The sequence below is a fragment of the Phlebotomus papatasi genome, chromosome 1, assembly GCF_024763615.1.
Source record: "Phlebotomus papatasi isolate M1 chromosome 1, Ppap_2.1, whole genome shotgun sequence".
Classification (NCBI taxonomy): domain Eukaryota; kingdom Metazoa; phylum Arthropoda; class Insecta; order Diptera; family Psychodidae; genus Phlebotomus; species Phlebotomus papatasi.
In genome coordinates, this window is record NC_077222.1 from 33,576,229 (window position 1) to 33,598,807 (window position 22,579).

At 32.6% G+C, this 22,579-nt stretch overlaps 2 protein-coding genes across 10 annotated transcripts in view; both read right to left on the minus strand.

Annotated features, from left to right (window-relative positions):
- Nucleotides 1-22,579, minus strand: part of LOC129798856 (probable nuclear hormone receptor HR3) — a 194,883-nt gene that overhangs the window by 121,126 nt on the left and 51,178 nt on the right. The gene's annotated exons all lie outside the window — the stretch shown is intronic.
- The window catches only part of LOC129798860 (uncharacterized), a 152,211-nt gene that overhangs the window by 17,553 nt on the left and 112,079 nt on the right, over nt 1-22,579 (minus strand). The window lies entirely within an intron of this gene.

Here is a 22,579-nt window from a genome sequence, read left to right on the forward strand (position 1 = left end):
CTTATTCATTTAGTGTGCTTTTTTCAATTTCTGAGTTCTACAATGTCCTGAGAAAAAAAACCATCGCTTCTATGAAGAAGATGATGTGGAAAAGGCATTGGAAGAGTTCAGGAAGGGCAAATTGCTACGGGAATCTGCGCATAAATTTGAGATGCTACTCTTCAGGTCTCCAGGACAAATTACACGGAAGATCTCAGGGTTTGTGGGTCATATTAACGTATTAAACTAAATATTAAACTCATTCCGTACGACGTTTAGAAATTTTCTATCCGTTGCGTCACAAAAGGTGGTCAGAAAAAAGGTGGCCGGTATTTCACTCAAAGTGGCCGGAATACTACCCAAAGCAATGTCCATATTATTATTAATTTTTCAATATTTTAGGAAGTGATTTAAAGAAAACAAGTATGATAAACTAGTTTTCAAGGTTCCACACAACCCTCCCGAAAAGATAGTAACAAAAAATATCAATATGAATTAAAAATATTGCATTTCAAACTTAGGACTTCGGTGCTTATATGCAACTATGCCGAAATTTGGCACACTTCCCCTAATTCCTCTAAAGTCGAACAGTACTGAAAGTCGAACTATAAAATCCGTCTTCAGTACACAATTCCAGATGAAGTTGAACTATGTTTTAAGTGTCTGCTTTTCCAAATATTAACCTGACCAACCATATTTGCCGTTTAGAAATTAGAAATATTTGAGAAATAAGCTCAGCTCTATTTGTATAAAACTTAAAAAAAAGTTTAAGTGATAAGAGAACCTTAATTGGACCGCCAGTATGATTTAATTCACAATGATCTTCAGATGACACTTCTAAAACCTGGACGATTTTCAAACGATCAACTTCTAAAGGCAAGTGAATTGTAAAGATCTTAAGAGAAACTATCCAAGGAAAGTTTAAGGACCAAAATCTACAAAGAACTAAGTCCACATTCAAGTAATAAAACACAGAAGGAAATTCCTGCATATAAAATTTCACAAAGAATACTCTTAAATCCTCACATGCAAGCACTGATTCATCAGAGAAGTTCTGAATGCACATTTCTGGATCTTATTAGTCAAAAAAATTGTTATATCTCATTTATAGAGTGTATAATTAAGAGCCCCTAGACAGAATCATTTTCTTATCGTGCTTTCTTCTCATGAGCAAAAAACTAAATTAAAACTGACACCAAATGAAATCGCGCCAAAACACACATACACACTGATACATATAGCCATTTTATTCACACACTATCCCCTCATTCTCAACATACCTAAATGACATAATGAATTTCGCTTTCGTTTCAATTTCAACCACCCGCCGCCTCCACTGCTGGCCACTTTCAGTCACTTTTCTATTGTATTTATTTGCATCGTCTAGACTTGTGACTAATTTATATTATTGTTTAATTATCCACATTACTCTCTTTAATTTTATTAGCTTAGAAAGAAAGGGGGAAAAAGCTTTTTCAAACCCTAAAAGTTCCTTTAATAGCAGCCCTTCACATTGGTACAAGGATGAAAAGAAAAAGCTCTTGGGGATTATATTGAGGAAATGAATTCAATTGAATTTGCTGTTAAAGTGAGAGAGATTGTTACTTGCAATGGGCTTTTCTTTTCTTTTTGTCTCTCTCTTGGGTGAGAGGAAAATTTGAGAGTGAGAGGAAAACTCAAAGGAATATCGCCTAATTGCCCGGCAACCAGGCGTCTCCATCGTGTCTGCGCCAAAACTCGACAACTTCCTCCGCGCCCAAGAACCCCTCCCGTCTTTCACAGCTCCTCCGCGGATGTTTGTTCCTTCCCAAAGAGAAGGCGACAAGAAGATACTCCAAGTCTACGAAAACACTCCAAAATCCGCCACGGGACTTTTGTTTTGTCCAATAACAGAACAAAAAGGACTAAAAGTTCTTGATATCTTGATATCTTTGAAAAATAACACAGAAGAAAAATTAGAATGGTTAAAAAAATGTTTTTAAAACCAAAACGTTTAATTTTTTAGATCCTAACCATTTTTCTAAAGAAAATTTAATATTTTTGAGTATTTTTGTAAATTTCAAACATAAAAAAAACTGATTAGAATAGCTCTTTTATCTCATGCAGGGCAAAGGAGGATGTAGAAAAAGCTCTTCTGGAAGGAGGAGGAGAGTTGTATATCTCCTCGACAGATCTCTGTGGAAGACGTAATATTTCGCATATTTATTATAGACACAACAAGGCAAATAGTTGTAATAGCATATATATGTATATAGCGAGATCGCGTCAGAAAAGCACGCGAGTATTTGTCGGAGTTATATAGAAGAGCCAAATAGGAGAGAATGAGAGAGAGAGAGAATTGGAAAACGCACGACTTGGTGTGTGAGGAAAATAAATGGGACAAAGTTGAATAGACCAACCAAGGACGGGCAGTTTGGTCGCTAGAATGGCTTCCAACTCTCTTCAATATATATATATTTTGCTATTATATAAAATTGCTACAAACAAAAATGTGTGTTAGTGTGGCTTCCACTTGGGTATCACTCTGTTTTGTCACCATATCGTCTTTTTATTGTCACAAGCTCTATGTCATTTGCCTGTCTTTTCTGCTTTTTTTTTATTTAAATGTAAAATACTGCCTCAATGCAAAGTGCTTAATACCCCGCATGCACTAAGTTTACATATACATGTTATACCTGCCAATTTTCCCATAGGTACACGCAAAATCTTTAATTTTTCATGAAAATATCTAACATCAATATTTTCCCAAGCTTTTTTTTCCCAACACGCCAAATAACTGCTGAAATAGACGATGAGAAGAGGGTTCCCTTGAGGAAATTTTCCATGGGATTTTCCTCAAGAGCCGACAACGGGTGGGAGGTGAGAAACATCAGAAATCATCTGTCAACCCAATGGACATTTTTGTTCCATCTATTCCTCTATCCAAAAACTATTGATAAGCGCGTTTCAGTTCATTGAGGCTGTGATTCTCTAAGTGGTAATTCTATTTAGGGGAAAGTGCCCATGCTTTACACGGTCCCAAGCTTCATAATGACCAAATTTCTCCTATGTTTTTCAATAAATGTTACCCATTGCACTCGCATTTTAAAAACTAGGGCAAAATGTCCCGTTTTTAAAATATATTGCGGAGTCATATTTATTCAGAAACATAGGAAAAAATAGTCATTATAAAGCTTGGGATCGTGCAAAGCATGGGAACTTTCCCCTAAGAACCAAATAGAACAAAATTGAATACAAGAAAAAAATGTTTTTTACACAATTATTGTTGTAAGTAATATTACACAAACGAGTAATGTGTAAAATTTTCACAAATGTATCATTTGTATAATGCATAAAAGAACTTAGGGTAAGTGTGCCAAATTCCGGCCAGCTTGCAATTTCGGCCATATTTTTTGTTCCCAGAATGTCCATGAATTTTTAGTTTTTGGATACTCTTGAGATTGTACAATGCAAAAAATAACAAAAAATGTCGCTTCGACGAGTAAGATGATCTGAAAAAGATGTTGAAAGAATTCTAGAAGGACAAGGAACTATGAGAATGAAGGTGGCCGAAATAGGCCACCAATGCTATGTCTACATTTTTATTCATTTTAAAATATATTAAAAATGATTGTAGAAAAAATAAAGATGATAAACTGTCTGCAAAGTTCCAAGCAACATTACTTATAAAAGAGTAACAAAAATATTCAATTTTTATTAAAAATATTACATTTCAAACTTGAGCCTTGTCGCTTGCATGCAACTATGCCGAGATTTGGCACAATTACCCTATCTGTATGTAAAGCATGAATTTTTTTTGTGTAAAGTACATATTTTACACAATAAACTTTACACAAAATAAAGAAAAGTACATGAATTATGATAGTAAGACTTGTGTATGGATTTTAAATTGTGTATATGTTTTCTATGGTTTTAAGCTCTATTTTTTCAATATAAGCGACCGCGCCAAAGATTGATCACGGAAACTTGTAATGACTTCCGAATGTACCATGGATTCGCAAAATTGCGGAAAAAACAGCACAAATATTTTTTGTGTAAAAAGTAGATATTTTACACAATTAACTTTACACAAAAAAATACAGTAAACAATAATACAAGCATCATAGTTGGTATCATTTTTGAATGTGCATTAAAAATGAAAGACTCGGCAAAGAGTTAAATTGTCAATTTGTTTCTTCAAAAATTTATATCAAAAATATATTTCTAGGGGTCTGAAGGTTATAACAGTGTAGAATCACTGAGACATTCCAAGTGTAATAGAAGTAGGATACTAAAATTTTGACAATAATCTAACACAAAATTGCCATATACACAAATTTTGTTACACAGTTATTTTCCTCTACTTCATGACCATAATGCCCAACGCTCAATAACTTTTATTTTGTAAACATATTTTTGGCATTTTAGTGAAAGTGAATGAAACGTAGATCTAGTCATCTCGCTCTCTCTCATAAGAAATTATGAAAACATGTTTATAAACAAAAGTTATTGTGCGCTGGGCATAATGCTTCTGATATTACACCACTTCATTATTTACACAATATTTTTTTATTGTGTATGTTTTTATTATGAATATATTTTAGTGTAACTCTACAATAAAAATCTGAATCAACGATTACTAATGTATCTGTTATACACATAATTTTGGAAACTATTTGAAAAATTTCGGATTTGGAACTGTTAAAAGAACTAAATGGATGAGAAAATTACATCCTGCTAGTCTCGCTGTCGTTAAAAAATATAAATTCATGTTTATATCTACAAAAAATAAGATTTAAAGATAACTCTAAAAGCGATTCAAGTAATCCCAAAGTATGGCATCGTTGTAAAGGTCTCAAATAGGCCTATAATTTATCTCAATTAGCATTTAAATCATTGAATAATATAAAGAACAAGTTTTTTTTTTTACATTTCTAACTTCTAACAGAAAAAAGATTTTCATATGCAATTTTTTTTTAAACTTAAGTCGTAAAATATTAAGCGGTATTCAGTCAAGAGGTTTAGCCCAAATTCCGAAGGTCTCAAAATCCTAAATAGTAACAAATCTTATTGATTTTTTTTAGAATCAAATAGATTATTTGCTTTTAATCATCCGAACCTAAGTCAAAATTTTTGAAAAATGGCTTTCGGTCTGAATTCATTCCACAATTTGAGTTAATATTATTCACGTTTTGATCTTAGAGGGAATCTTCTTCACGAATCTAACAAAGTCTAATTGCATGGTTGAAATTCAGTACACAGAAAAAAAGTATTTTGTAAAATTGTTCGTAAATGTTTGTGAATTCCTACTGGGGGCTTACGAAATGCTTGTAAATCCTATAATCCACTAAAAAACTTGCAAATGTTTGTACTTTTCTTACAAACAATTGTTAGTAAATGCTCGTAAACACATAAAAGAAATGTTTGAAATTAGAATTTTTGAAAAATTTTGACTGATAAGAAATTATAAGATTTCATCCATAAGGCTGAGCCTTAGGTCTGAAGCCTGTATTACGATCAGAAGGTTTAACGAATGGTTTTTGACGGTCGGTCGTATTAGAATCACAAATATTCAAATTCAAAACATATACTGTGAATATGAGTTCGATCTAAAATGCTTGATTGAACCCTATTACATTAGCTGTGATTATGAGACAATCAGAGCTAATGTAAGGAATCCATTGGAGAATTTGAAATAAATCCTAGAACATGGTATATATTGATTTAACATGTGGAAAAAGAAGTATCCGCAGAAAAGTTCCATCATACGGGATTTTCTGGTCAGATTAATGGTTGTTAGAAAGGAACGTAGAACACTTTAACTCACTTTGAGCCTTAAATAGCCTGAAAAGGTCTTAATATCCAAGCAACTCCTTCACATTAAATCCGAGGATACAGACTCCTTCCTCACGAAACCATAGAGACATCTAAGAAAAATTACAATTTCCGCAAAGTAAAAGATATTCACAAGTCCCATGGGGAATATTCAGAAAAACCCCATTAATTTCTTCATGCCAAATGGTGTTTTAAGAAAAGGTGTATTAACATAAAACACCATAAGTCAGTAACAGTTTATAAATCCTCCAAGACCAAACAACAAATCATTAGCGTTGAAATAAATTAAACTGGCAATTGCGGCATCTTTTCATCTTTTCCCTTTACAAAATATCTCAATTGAATTCACGTTCAGCAGTTAAACTCCTACGAAGTACATTTAAAATAATGTCTTTGCGTGAAAATTGATGCGAAAACTTTTCTGTATAAATTGTATCACAATTGTAAATCATTAGCACTCACTCTAGATGCATTTTCGAGGGCCAACGCCAAATACTTATTTCACCCATTCCTTTCTCTACCCCCCAATACACCCATATCTTTCCAATTGCCAAGTTATTTAGTCTAGAATTTATTTGACTTGAAGTATCAATGATTCAAAAATAACGTTACATCATGAAACATTTACTATCAATTTCATCTCTTATACTTTTTATTGTGCTTTTTGGCTGCTCTCTGTGACATGACAAGTAGTGTTATCAAAAGGAAAGTTCAAGAGGAAAAAGTTATATGTACCCAGAAGACACTTTCGATTGCATTCCGTATTCACATTGCTGCTCTATTTATAGATCATACTGATTTTATTTATACTATTTTCAATTTAATTTTGTGGCACTGAAAAGGAGCAAAAAACACAAGACGAAGTTTCTTCAAATAAACTTAAGAAGAATACTTTATGGACAGGGATTTAAAGTCCTTAAGATCATAAGGTTTCAAAGTTGAGTTAGTAAGGATGAGGACGACTTAGCCTGGGAAGTCTTAATGAGTAGAACTTATGCTTTGAAAATATGAAGTGATTCTATATTTCTCATCAGGGATGTGTAACTAAGGAATAGTGTATGTAATAGGCTCTAATGCAAATGCAAATTCAAGTTTTCAGAACAGTTAAACTCTTGATTAAACTGGTATACTTAATTGGAACAGAGATTGAGGTTCTTCAACCCTTTTAAGTCAGAACTAAAATCAAACAAATTAATTTTTCAAAATATTTTAATCTCAATCAACTAATTCTTCCAAGTCTTTTGAATATTTCAGAGTGATGACTGAGATCCCTTAATATCAAACGGTAATAGATACCGACATAGGGCCGCGCAATCCTTTCATTACAAACATTTACCAAGGTCATGTAATTCTAATTTTCTCAAAAAAACCCATCTGATTCACAACCTAGATTTTCGTCAAGCCCTAAAACAATTGACGGTTATTTGTAATGAGCCTTAATTAAATTAGAATTCTTTTGAATGAATACAGAGAGGTGAGAAAAACCAGAATTAGCGTGGAAAAGAATTCTTCATCACGCATGGTGTTCTCCTCAAGAGTCGGCACTCACAAGTTGCAAAAGAAAAAAAGGAGTCCAAGAGAAATAATTTAATAAGATTTAATTAATAATTAAATTGTGCATATAAGAACCTTAAAGTATGTGAAGCGTCAGATTTCTTGGTGTGAATGAGAATCTATATAAAAATATAAAGAATAAGAGACGAGATTGTGTCGATAAATTTTCGCATATAAAATCCACAAGTTGGCAACCACACTATACACGATGAAATCGCGCATTAAAAGCTTGATGAAGAAGATCTCTTCTCTCTCTGTTACATCCGTTAGATGGTTCTTTGAGCTTGTGCTATATACTGCACAAAGCAAAAATACCATTACTGGAGGAAAAATTGCTCTTAGACATATTTTTCATTAATGCACAATACACCATGTTGGATTTTTTTCTTTTCATTGCTCAAAGTCCACAGAGAGAGTGAGAGAGAGAGCAATACATATATAATTCATTCATGTACAGATATATGTTTAGTTTAGAGTAATTCCTAACCCTCAGTCTCCTAATTTTGGTATAGGGATCCTATTTCGGTGAAATTTTGGAAATATGAAGTATCAATAAAAATGACGTAGTTTGTCCGAGGGGCTGACCGCTGCTAGATGTAGAGCCGAACGGTTGAAGATAGCGACTTAGGGGTGTTTAAGAAACTCTCCCATAAGTTATGCCCTAGACACACTTACGACTTAAGCCGAGAGACGACTTAGTGAAAAATTGTGTAAATGTAGTTTAACCAATTATTTCGAATATAATTACGCTAAGCCGTCTCTCGGCTAATCCTCAGGTCTGTCGAGACCCTTATGTCGTGAAAGTGACCTACAGATCATAACCGTGACCTTCAGTTTTACTCCAATTCTGTTTTCCCCTTCCGAAACCAAGGTTTTGGAAATTCGATTGGCGGTCAATTAGATTAAAGGTAAGGCTTTCGATCTGATTTCATTCCACAATTTAAGTTAATATTGTTCATGTTTTGATCCTAAAGGAGATTTTCTTCACCGATCTAACAAAATCTAATTGCATGGTTGAAATTCAGTACACAGAAAAAATAGGGTAAAGTGGTACAAGTTGGACACTGGTACAATTTGAACAGGGCTTTTTTCTTGATAAATTTAGTAGGGGAAAGTGCCCATGCTTGATACCATTGGAAGCTTCGTAATGACTAAATTTTCTATGTTTCAACAATATATAATATATGTGACTTATCGTAACCATTTTTTAAAAGTATAGGAAAGTGGCCAGTTTTCAAAATATATTGCGGAGTCACGTTTATTGAGAAACATAGGAAAAATTTAGACATTACGAAGCTTCCAATGGTATCAAGCATGGGCACTTTCCCCTGTTTTATTTTTATTTGTATATTTTTAATGCTTTAGTTTTATAATTTGGTTCCTTGTGCTTAAAAAAAATTTAGTACTGTATTTATCAAGAAAAAAATCTCTCTCCAACTTGTACTGGCGAATTGTCCAACTTGTAACACGATGTCCAAATTGTATCACTTTACCCTATTTTGTAAAACTTGTTCGTAAATGTTTGTGAGTTTCTACTGAGGGCTTACGTATTGCTTGTAAATCGTATAATCCACTAAATAGCTGTTTGTACTTTTCCTACAAAAAATTGTTAGTAAATGCTCGTAAATTCATAAAAGAAATGTTCGTGAAATTTTGTCATTTGCTTGTAAAATTTTATTAGAGAAACAAAAATGTACGAACAAATGTTTTTAAAAGAACAAAAAGTGCTCGTTAAGTGCTAATGAACAATAGCCGTACTCACTATGGCGCTGTTATCTTGTAATATCGTTATCTCGTTATCTCGTTATGTTCTCGTAATGTATTTTATAAATGAAAAATTATAACAAGATAACAGATTACGGAGATTACGAGATAACAACGCCATAGTGAGTACGGCTACTATGGCGCTGTTATCTTGTAATATCGTTATCTCGTTATCTCGTTATGTTCTCGTAATGTATTTTAGCCGTACTCACTATGGCGCTGTTATCTTGTAATATCGTTATCTCGTTATCTCGTTATGTTCTCGTAATGTATTTTATAAATGAAAAATTATAACAAGATAACAGATTACGGAGATTACGAGATAACAACGCCATAGTGAGTACGGCTAATGTTTGAGGAAAGGTACAAACGTTTACGAACTCTTTTGTAGGTTATACGATTTATGGGCATTTTGTAATTCCCTAATCCAGTAGGGATTCACAAACATTTAAGAATAATTTTTGCAAAATTGTTCGTAAATGTTTGTGAATTCCTATTGGGGAGTTACGAAATGCTCGTAAATCGTACAACCCACAAAGAAGTAAGTAAAAGTTTGTACTTTTTTCACAAACATTGTTCGTAACATGATGATATGACCAAGATTTTTGTACCTTTACAAACATATGTTAGTAAATATTCGTAAACACACAAAAAATATTCTTAAGTTTTTGTCATTTGTTCGTAAATTTTTGCCAGATGAACAAAAATATACAAAAATACATTGAATACTACCTAAGGATCCAAGTAGACTGAGGCTGATCCTCGAGAATATTTAGCCTATAAAATTGGTCAGTAAAGATTTATCCAAAATTGTTATAGACTGAGAGCTTAGAATAAACGATTGTCCCTTACTTAAATTTCCTTTACTCAATTTTTTTCTGTTAAATTTTATATACTACATAATCTCGCGGATCATCCTAAACTTATTTGGGCCCGAATATCGGTTTTCAAGTTTAAACAAAAAAATATCCTATCACGTGCATTTCTCAACCGATTGATGCAAGCTTAGATTCATTGGAAAGGTCTTGGAATCCTCGACAAGCATGAACCGGTTCAAAGCGAGTATGAATCGATAATGAATCGTCTGTGAATAGATAATATCTTTTCGAATCGGTTGCGGGTCAGTAAAAACAAAAACACTGCAAAACGTTTTAATTTGTGAGCAGTTTAAAGAAAGTATTTTTGAAATATAGTAAGGTTGAAGAATAAAAATAGCCTAGTAAGTGCATTTCTCAACCGATTGATGCAAGCGTGAATTCGTTGGAAAGGTCTTGGAGTTCTCGATAAGTATGAACCGGTTCAAATCGAGTATGAATCGATAATAAACCGGCTGTGAATAGATAATATCTTTTCGAATCGGTTGCGGATCAGTAAAAACAAAAACTCTGCAAAACGTTCTAATTTGTGAGCAGTTTAAAGGAAGTATTTTTGAAACATAGCAAGGTTGAAGAATAAAAATAGCCTAGTAAGTGCATTTCTCAACCGATTGATACAAGCTTGAATTCGTTGGAAAGGTCTTGAAGTCCTCGATAAGTATGAATCGGTTTAAAGCGAGTATGAATCATTCATAAACCGGCTGTGAATAGATAATGATTTTTTTTAATCGGTTCAATTCGGCTTCGAACCAATAAACACAAAAACTCTTTAAGACGCTCTAACTTGAGAGTTCAAAGTTCAAAGAGTTGAACAATTTCATCAATTAACACAAATAACGAGAAAGTACTTTTGGGATATAGCATGTAAGTCACGAGTTCGAGCACTCTGCAAAGCTAGAACTCATTCCCATGGTTTTTCATCTTGCAACGATAGTATACTCTCCTCCTGAGAGACTATATTTATTATGTCTTCACCCATCCAGCCCCCATTTAGTCCACACACGATCAACGGCAAAACTTCACACAGTAAATAAAATAAGCATAAGTTGGGACTGGTATATTGTGGAGAAGTGAAAAAAAAATAAGACAGGTAAGAAAAGAAGACGTAAAGAAGAATAACAGAAGCAACAGAAGCTTGAGATTGCAGTTAGATTTACCGGTTTGAGAGACCTCAATTCCCCACCAAAGAAAATACGCGACCCATAATTTCTTCAGCTACTCTTTAACCATGTCTCAACAACATCACATTTATGCGAGAAAAATCCCTCCACATATTTGGACAAGTCAAAAGCAACGAGTTTTCTGCGGTTGTGGCTCAACCATGAGAAGTAGGTGAAGATTCTATTTAGAAGCTCATCAATTTTGTAAATAAACCAAAAACTGTGAATCATAAACAAGACAAACAACCCAAAGTCCAAAGAACTTTCTCAAGGAATTCCTTCATTCAAAATGGCACTATTTCTGTGGATTTAGCCAGAAAGTCTGATATATCCTTGATCACTGGCAGTTTATAGTTTATTATACTATCACATCAACCATCCCACCATGGAGAATTTATATCAATTAAACTAGTCAGTAGTGTTTGTACATTATTGGCAACAACTTCTTAACTTGACTCGGTGGTGTCTCACAGAGAGTTCAAATTGAAGGTCAACGGTGAAATTGAGCAATCAACGCCAATATATTATTTTTCCATTTAATTCCCCCTCTCTCCTACTCAAATATCCATTCTTTTGTATATATACTTTAAAAAAAAAAAAACACAGAATAAAATATCTACAGCTACTTTTTCAAATCCACCACGCACGATTAAACATGTGCTAGAAGTTTGTTGGAAAAATAACAACACCCAATATCACCGACATTTTTATCAAAACTTCAACCAAATAGTATTGAATAAAAAAAATAAAGCTCTAATAGTTTGAAAAAAAAAACACCTCAATATCACTTCATGTGGGAAAGAGAAGGAATTTCGTTTATACTGGTAAATTAGTGTTAGGTACATGGTAAAATAAAATAATCAAGAAAATTAATCCGAAGGTTCTTTTTTTCACAAAAGCATCGCTCTTGGCGTAAATTAATGGGAAAATTTTCCCCATGTTGGAAAATCACTGCTGAAGAACATAAGTTGCCACTTCAATTTTCATTCATTAAGGTGTATTGTATATACACTGAGCTTTATGGGAGTCTCCAAGGAGTCATCTCAAAGAAATTAACCCCTCAAGGAAAGACAAAATATTTATGAAACCTAATATTAGACACACTGAAAAAAACTTAGGTACTTATGCTGCTCGTACACCTTTTCGATTTAGTCAATTACATTTTTAGTTAATTCACATCAATCAAAATCATGGATTTTCTTCTGTTGCTTCAATGAAGAAAAGCGACAAGTTCTATCAAATTGAAATTGAAATTTTATTTTTGATATGAAATTGAAAAACCTGTAGATACCGTCTGATGGCAGCCTCAAATTCTAAAAGTCTTTACACATTGGGAGCAATTTTCATCAAAAATAAAATTTTTGACAGATTTTTGACATTTTCACTCACAGTACTGGCCTCTACACACTATGATAAATTTCTTTAAAAAATGCTTTTTTAAAGAAAAGTTCCCCTATCCTTGTAGGCAGAAACGTCAAATTTTTTTTTTAAAAAGGCAATTTTTGACAAAAAAATGCTTCTAGTGTGTAGACACCATAATGCAGACAATTTTCTTCAAAAATGCAATTTTTGACGAAAATTGCTCCCAATGTGTAGAGGCCTTAATGGATAAATGTGCTCTAACAAATAATATGAAACAAAATTTAAAAAATAATGCCCTCTGAAAAAAAAAGGTTTGTAATTAAGTTTGTAATGCTGCTAAGTGAATCTCGTTAAAATTTAATCAAAAGGATGTTTTTTTTTCAATTTGACAACACTGCTTCTCAGATCCAGTGGACGGTCGATTTGACAAAATTATTTTGTACTCTGTATGGAAGAACATCTTTTGATAAACTTTTCGCTCAGAGAGTTAAAAAAATCTTGCTTCTTAATCTTTTTCGTCAAGGAAAGGTAAATTTCGACCATATTTTGAAAGAAAAAAATATTAAACGCCAATCTGACAAGTTAGAATTCAAATTCATTTACTGTCATGAGATTTCTACTAAATCGAAATTAAAATTTACTAAAAATTGTAACAGGTATACATAACCTGCATAAAAGGAGGAAATTTGCTCAACGAATTTATTAAACTCATAAGAAGACCAAAAAGTTACTAAAAAGCGTTTCTTTAATGTTTCTTTAATGGATTACAAAATGCTCTTAAAGCGTATAAGCTACAAAAAAAAAGTTCGTGAAAGTTAATACATTCTTACAAATACTGTCCCCAATATGATAACTTGACGAGCATTTTTTTTTTATTTTTATACGAATATTTGTTCGTAAATGTTCGTATACATACAAAAAAAGTTCGTAAAATTTTGTAATTTGTTCGTAAAGTTTTGTTAGACAAACAAAAATGTACAAAAAAGTGTTTGTAAAAAAAATGATCGGAAAGTGCTCAACTTACGAACAATGTTTCGAAAAAAGTACAAACTTTTACGAACTTTTTAGTGGATTATACGCTTTACGAGCATTTTATTAGTTTCTATTTAGAAGAAATTCACAAGCATTTACTAACAATTTAACGAAATATTTTTTATCATTGATAAGCATAATTTTGAAAAATAAATTGTAATTAAAAATTAATAATTAAATAAATAATTATAAGGTAAAGTGCCCCCAAGTCGACCGGTTCCTCAATTCGACGGGTAGAGTTATTTATTCAATTTATTTATATTTACTCAAATATTTGGCGTTTGATCTAACATTATAATAGATCAATTATTTCATAAATAAATACGAATCAGTGACAATTTCATAGAAATTGACCACCAAACAGTCAAAAATTAGCCCACCGGTCGATTCGAGGAACCGGTCGACTCGTGGGCACTTTACCTTAATTTTTAATTAAATTATTAGACGAAAAAAAGCAATAATTTTAAAATATACTAATTCTCTTTAGTTCGTTTTTCTTCAATTATTATCTGCTTAATTTCGAAATAAATCTAAAAGGTGAACTTTAAAAGCTCAGATGAATTTTTAGGTGAAGTTTTTTATATTACAATCTCAGAATTTAATATATAACTTAAAATGTTAAACCTTGTTAAAGTTTTCTTTAATTAACAAAATTTCTTGAAGATACGTTTAAGCTTTCTTTATCTCAGAATTTTGGGTTTAAGGTGAATAGTTCAGATTTTTTTTTAATTTGGTGGAATATTTGTCAAAGCAAACAAGGCGATGTTAAATTTATTTTTCCTATGCTTTTTAGGACAATTATTTAAAAACTTGATATTGCAAGTATCAGCAATAATATCTGTAATACCTCTATAGTCCTTTCAGAAATCTTTTCTTGATTTCTGAAAGGATTGATCTCCCTAACGAATCCGAAAGGAACTTTTGTCCTTGATTTCTTTAATTGGTCTACCGTCAGTGTCTCAATGCATTACTAAATTCTAATTAAAATATTCCGTATCAAGTCCTGTCGTTAGTTTTCTTCTTAGCCAAATTTAGAACTCTAATGCGATAGATGGCAAAGAGCAGGGGCATGGCATTTCCTATGTTTCCCATATGTTTCTAGCGAGCCGAAGAAACTTTTGAATTTATTAGCTATTTTCTGTCATTGTAGAATGAATTAGCAAAAAATATTAATACAAAATAAAAGCCAATTTAATAAAGAAGAGGCAACCGAAAACCCTAAATTGGCAACCTACGTAGTTTTGGAGATATCTCGTGAAAAGTGTACGAAAACAGGGAAAAAATTATACTAAAACCGGTCGCATTTTTCAGAGCTAATGTCACCCCCCTGGCAAAGAGTTTGCTCTAAAATAAAAGTGTCTAGAGTACATATCCACTTAAGGGCACTATATTTTCTAAAATTAATGTGTCAGGAATCCCGTTCCTTACGCTGTCAACGTGATCAACTCTACAGGATTTAAAATTGAGAATACTATCCTTGTTTAAGGATAACAATGAATAATGAATGTCTATTATATTTACCTTACAAGAAAGCCTAAAGGCTCACATACATTATTACATATTACGAGTTTCAGACTAATTCGAAATTCATTTCTAAATTCTTTTTTCAAGAAATTAGAGAAGTTAAGCCATAAGGCTAAGCCTTAGATTTGAAACCTGTATAAGTCAAGAAACAGCTTTATGAAATAATAATCAGAATAATGATTACAACATAATTTCTAATACTAACTGACATTTTGAAGTTCTCGATTAAGAAAAGTCAATGAGCTTTTGTTTTTTAATTTAAAATTGTTTTGGGAAGATTGTTTTGAAAAATAAATATCCTCAAATTTGTCATGGATTTTTAAATAAAGAAAATTTGTTTAAAGTTGTTTTTAATGAATTAAATTAAAAATAAATAACATAACACTTGAATAAACAAACTATTCTTTTAATGTTTTTAATATCTTTTTCTCTGGGTGTAAGAAGAGTCTTAATCCGAATCAAAGAGCTTTTTTATGGTTGTTGTTTTCTCAAAGGAATCCCAAAGGGAAACAATAAATTAAGAGATAGTTTGCATGCAAGAGCTGAACGAGGTGATCAAAAGACAACCTCAACATGATGATCGCGTATGAATTTATTATGAAAATTACTCACACATCTTAAACTCTTTTTTTTGTCATCATAAGCATATGCTTTATATGCGAGAGTCAAACTGTGTGTAAAAATTATGCAATCCATGATTTTTATTCTCTCTCCTTTCGTCTCTTTCATGCTCTTTCAGCTGTATTTCTGAACATTTTTTTTTATTATTTTATTTTCAACATTTTGTGACAAACACGAGTCAAGTGTATACAAAATTCCTCAATATAACAGAAAAGTTAGAGAGAGAAAAGATAAAAATCCATCGAGATTATTTGCAGTTTTGTCTAATTATATATAGTAAATGGTTGTGCTTCAAAATTTTGCCCTCAAACACACTTAATTACACGTGTTTTTACCTTCTAACCACCTGTAATCGTGGCTCAAACTATTTTTGATGGACTTTTTCGTGTGCAGGCAAGAGAGACAGAAAGATGTAAAAAAAAAGTATCGTAAAAAGCTTGTAATTGATTGTACTGAGAGAGCTTTCGCAACATTTTAACTGCAGAGTCACGAGACTTTTTTCGACACTCGTGAAATTTTTTTTTCCTTCGAATGCTTTTTTTCTGCAACTCTGCTTCTCTCCCTTTTGCCCTCCCTTCCCCTACTTATTCAATGTTGAGAGTTGTTGGTATAAATGAAAAATCAGCTGGGCATTTATTTTTCTCTCTACGCCACCCAAAGCAAAATCTCATGAACTTTTTCTTTCTGGCAGACAACCCGTCAAGATAGATTAGAATCTGCTTTTGACTCCATATTTGGTTCAAACACTATTATATATGAATTTTTCATGTTAATTGTGTTTGACTACAAAAGACTATGTGAGTTAATTGCATGAACTGATGGAGATAGTACAAGGGATTTTGGTGAGAAAACTTTATATGGAAAATTCTTCTGCATATAAAATCTCATACTTCACTAATTGATCTGTTGTTCTTCTATAACTTCTAACAGAAATGTAAGAAACACTGAGAGAAAATTTTATTTTGTCTACCGTTTAATTCACATGACCCACAAATGCTTAGATTTTTGATGAAAACTTTGATTAGCAGACTTTAACTTACGTCTAGACTTTTGTCTTATATATTTCAAGAAGTACACGAAATCAATCAAAAATAATTTTTATGCTAGATTTAGCAGAGACACATTCCAAATTATGTGACATTTGTGTTCAAAAAAATGTCAAAATAAACCGGGAGTTTTTCTTTCAAACTTATCCATCAAATCAAAATTTAACTTAGTTTTTTATGTCATAATAGCAAACTCAACTGTTAAAAAAAACAAGTACAATAAACTGAGAATAGGCTAATAAATATTGGTTTCTAAATGAAACGTCAAAAATATTTCAAAAATACAATTCTTGACGAAAATTGCTTCCAATGTGTAGAAGCCTTTAGGAAAAGTTTATTTTTGGGTCACGCGTGACTCAATAAAGGGTTAATTCTTTAAGGATGATTAAGAAGACGCCGGTAATCAAAAAATAAACTTTTTCCTAAATGCCTCTACAAATTTGAAGCAATTTACGCCAAAAATTGCATTTTTGCTACTATGACGTAAAAGTAAAAACTAAGCCAAATTTTGAATTGATGGATAAGTTTGAAAGATAAACTCACGGTTTATTTTGACATTTTTTGAACATATGTCAGATAATTTGAAATGTGTCTCCGCTAAATCTATCATAAAAAACTGTTTTTTATATGTATGAAACAGAAAGAGATCGACAAAATCTGACGGATTGAAATTGAAGTTTATTATTGTGACAAGCAAATTTTATGATGAATTGAAATTGAAATATACTAAATCGTGCAAGGTATGCAATCAGTTTATTTTTATTTTTGCTTTTATTTAAGAACAAGCAACTGCATTCAAAACTATTTACTCAATAGATGTCCAATAGTACGACCAAAATACAGCACATGAACAGTACACGAAAATACAGTACAACATCAGTAGTATCAATGCATAAAAAATTCAAAATTTGATGGAAAAATATGACAAATTCAAAGGTAATTTACATTTTTAACTAATAGCCTCATAGCTGAAGTACATTTTTAACTAATACGGTTAAGTAAGAACACGTGAACTAAAAACGAAAAATTTAAAAACTATATAAATATATTTTAACCAAACATATTGACACTCTAGGAGTCGTACTGTACTAATTTTACACAAAAGAGAATTAGACTGATCCGACTGATCCGATAATACTTTAATTTTTCAAAAAGTTTCATTTTTAACGGATTTTTTTTCTCAGTGACCAAAAAGCTCGACAATGATAAATCGATCGGTAGTCTTTTGTGGCGCCCACCTCCAATTGGTCTCCCCCAAAAAATCACGACAATTGTGAATTCAGTGAGACAAAAATAAGAAAAAATCCTCACGTAGAGTGTATGAAGCAAAAAAAAAATTGAAGTTTTGAAAAGAGAAAGTACAGCCCGTTATTGGGTGAGAAGGTGAATGAAGTGCCCAAGTTGGAATTCATTTACAGTTTTCTTTCATATTTTGCTTCTCCATGGTGTGTTGGATATTCTCTTTTGGTTTATAACACAGACACAACATTATGACTCAAAGAATCGGTTTTGCCTCTCGTTGGACTCTGTTGAGCCAGGCAGAAGAACGGGAGAGAGAGAAAAAGAAGTTGAAAATAAAAAAAAAGAGGCGCACGTATAAAAAGAAAAATAATAATAATAATGTGAAACACAGACCGGCGATTATACAGTTAGGTAACTGTTTCTCATTTTAGACATTCAATGTGAGACACTGTCGACGAATTTCTTCTTGCTCAGGTGTGCGCGAAAAAGATCGCGAAAGAAATTTGAAGAAGACACTTATTATCATTTAATCCCCATTATCGATCATTTTCCCCTCTCTCTCTCACACACTCCCGTAGGTTCAAATGCAAAACAGTTGCTGATCATCTGTTGATCACCTTTCTCTCCTCAATCGATTTTTTTTCACCTTCTTCAATTTCTTTTAAAAGCTCTTGTTCTTCACAAATCTCAACTTGCCCATCAACTCTTCTCCATTCCGTCAAAGATCATCAATTAGATGATCATGCTTGGCAGAGATAGATGATGTTGGGACTTTAGAAAATCCATCTAGAGACACATTTATTGCAATTTCCTCCCCTCTCGAAAACAGTTAACAGAATTATTCAACTTGGCTGATTAGTCCCCATTAATTGGCGTGGATTCGATCTTGGTGAGATGCTAGATCGCCGTTAGCAGTAAGATCACGCACATTATCTTATGTATAATACGCACAACACTTTTCAAATGCTAAAATACTCCATGCCAATTTGCCATCTTTCTTAATCACTTCAATGCTCACAAGATGTGGTTGCAAGCACACACAAAAAAAATGAACCTCAAGATTTCCGTTTGAAGAGAAACATAAATCCGGATACAATTTATCGGTTGGGCATTAGCATTTAACACACAATCTTCCACTGAAAGAAGTACCGAGAGCCACAAAAAAATGCCCACACGAAGAATAATATCACAGGGGGCTAATTTAACTCATTTCGACACTGAAGTGAAAGATTTGCACATTTCCTCATCATCAATGGAAAGTTTTGACTAAAGGTGTCTGCAGAAATGGCAAAATTCTTGATATAAGAATTACACATATATGTGTAAGTTGCCGGTAATCACAGATTATTGCCGGTATTCATAATGACGAAACTTTTTAAAATTTAATGAAAAAAATAGAAATTACGTAACAGTGGAAAAAATTCATAGTATCAATTCACGATCATTCCAGCAAAATCTTAAGCTCGTACAACGATCTATTTTAGCACGTACAACATACCATCCAAGACAGTTTTCGAAATTCGGAAAGGAAGTCGAATTTCTCTTGAGTATACCGACAATAGAATCAGCCAAAATATTTATTCGTACGTAGAAATGAAGATCAAAGTTTTGTAAAGGATTTATTTGTACAGTTAAAACTTCCTAAGATATTTTGGATTAAATTGGAAGTAAATCGTATTTATTCTTTTGGATAATTAAAAAGTGAACAATAAACGTTTCAGAAGTGAAGATTAATCACAATATTTTGGCTTTTGGGGGTGACTATGCTGATTTTCGTAATCCTCTCGTTCAGTAATAACCTTCCCGATTTGAGAAGTCTCTCCGGTTGCGGTTTTTCCTTTACCGATTCGAAAGTAAATCAGAGAGAACTTACCTAAAAACTCGTTGGAAGTTCTAACGTTTAAACTGACGAGTTACACAAAACTGAGCAAGTTCATGAAATGCATAATTTATCTTAATAAAATTACAAGTCAAACTTTCTGCCATCCTGAAATTCCAAAAAACTACACAAAAATTCACTTTTTGTAGCAAACGTTTGCACACTGTTGTTGGCATTGTTGATGATAAGTGTCAAGAATATCGAAATTCGAAATAGCACAACAACCACCGCTAGAGCGGCGGGTACGTGAACTTGCATTTCAGGCTTCCGGTGGATTTTCGAATAGGTTTGGCTTGGCTTTGGAGTGGCTTTGTCTCTTCGAAAGGTTATTACTGAACGGAGCCAATATGGGTTTCAAACTAGAGGTTTAGATCAATACCGGAATATTTCCGCATACAAGAAATTCTAATGGGTTTTCGAAATATAACAAATTATTTGTCTTTATTAAGTCAGAATTTTCCCAAAAAACTTGTCTGTTATTTATCAGATTTGAGAAGTTATGCCATATGGCTGAATATTAGGTCTGAAGTCCATGTAAACTTTTCTTTAATTCTAGAACTTAAGCGTGATCTTGACCGATAGAATATGTCAGCGGTGAAGATTATCCTTATGCCCTAGACAGACTTACGACTAAAACCGAGAGACGGCTTGTCGTAATCATACATAATGGGATTAACGACATAAGTAATGTAATATTAAAAAAAAAAACACTGATTTATAAAAATCTCGATCCTTTCTCCGTTTCATTCGCACCTGATTCTTGATTTCCGATCATTATTACGTTATTGTAAATTTTTTACTTTGAACTACACGTAACACAATAAATCTACCTCTCTAAACCTAAAAACCCTACACGATACTTTAATTTAATTTTGCCACGAATTCCTTTTGCATGAAAAAAGATTATCGTGAGAAGGGCGTCGCAGCGACAGCTTTTTCTCCAAACACACTATCAGTATTAAAATCAAATTCATAGGCTTCGAAAAATAGTTTATTTTTTTTCTCTCTGCCATAGAGAGTTAATAAAATTGTCTCTCACTTCGCACCAAAATATGCATGATTATTCAATCACAAAACTATAATCAAGATACACGATCGCCCGTTAAATGTCAATCTTGTAGAGGTGCGAGTATTAAAAAAAAAACGAAACAGAAAGAAAATAAAAGAAAAGGAAGAGTTTCTCCTGATTGCAAAGCCTTTTTCTCCTTGATTTACATAGTGGACTAGAGGAGTGAAATTTTCTCTTTTAGCACTTCTCCATCGAAGAAATTGATTTAACCACTTATTCCTCAACTTGATCTTTAACATTATGATGGGATGTTGAAAGAAAATCACGCCAGTAGGTAAATAGTGAAGAGCCAAGGGGCGGACTACAATTTTGTCAGAAGTACTATACGGATAGGTATAGAAGTTTTTTTTCATAAAAAATATAAAGCACTGGGTAAGTGCAAGAAGTGTCAGAAATATGTTAGACATTTTCCTCATAGTTCAAGAGCTTTTTATTATTTATAACTGGAGTGATTTCAATATCAATTTTCTTATAAGAAACTTACGAGTCATTTTCCATAAAGTGAGTATGTAGCACTTTGAATATACTCTATACTTTTATCTTCAAGTCACTCCTCCCTTCAGAAACTATTATCAATTGATTTCTAAGATATTTCTAAGATTAAATGACGGAATATTTTGACATCCTCATAAGTAGACTATTATCACAATTTTCTTCTGAACTATTCTGATCTAAAATTCACCCCTGGATAAATAGGCCACGCCCCTAATTGTTTTTGTTTTTTTTTTAATAAAGACCGTTTCCCATATGTTTCTAGCGCGCCGAAAAAACTTTTGAGTTTATTAGCTGTTTTCTGTCATTGTAGAATGAATTAGGAAAAAATACTAATACAAAATAAAAGCCAATTTAACAACGAAGAGGCTACCGAAAACCCTAAATTGGCAATCTACGTAGTTTTGAAGATATCTCGTGAAATGTGTACGAAAACAGGAAAAAATTTACACCAAAACTGGTCGCATTTTTTTAGAGCTAATGTCACCCAACTGATAAAGACTGTTCCTAAAATATCTAAATCTTATTTATTGTCGGTGTGTTATATCCCCAATCGAAACTGCAAATTTTATAAATGATGGCTATTCACGTTTAATTAACTATAAAATGTGAATAGTCCCCCAGCAATTTTCTAATTGGCTAAACCTTTGACTGCTTTAAATTCTATTACGTTCTAACTAACCCGAAAACGCGGTAGTAGTGAAACATTTTAAGAAATCACACTTTAACAGCCAGATAAGTCATTGTTTCATTAAGAAATGGATAATTTAATTAGGCCACGCCCACTTTACAACCACGCCCATTTGTTGTATATAATATCCCAATCAATAATTACCGTATTTATAAATTATCCGAAAAGACTGACAGAAGTATAGGGTAAAATATATAACCTTGTTTTTTTTTATTTAACTTGTAGTAATTTAGTATTCCTATATGAACGCTAATGTTAAGAGGCGGCGTCAATGTAGGAGGAGCATAGGAGAAAGGGACAGCTTTGGCTGGAATGAAGACAGAGTATGATCCTGGGTTTCGGGGCAACCAATTATACACTTTATAAGACCCAGGACAAAGAGCTTAATGATTCACTTTTCTAGGTTTGGACAAAACTGTCTCGAGACATGTACCTTTCGCGATATATACCGCCCTTCTGTGTTAATGTTCACACG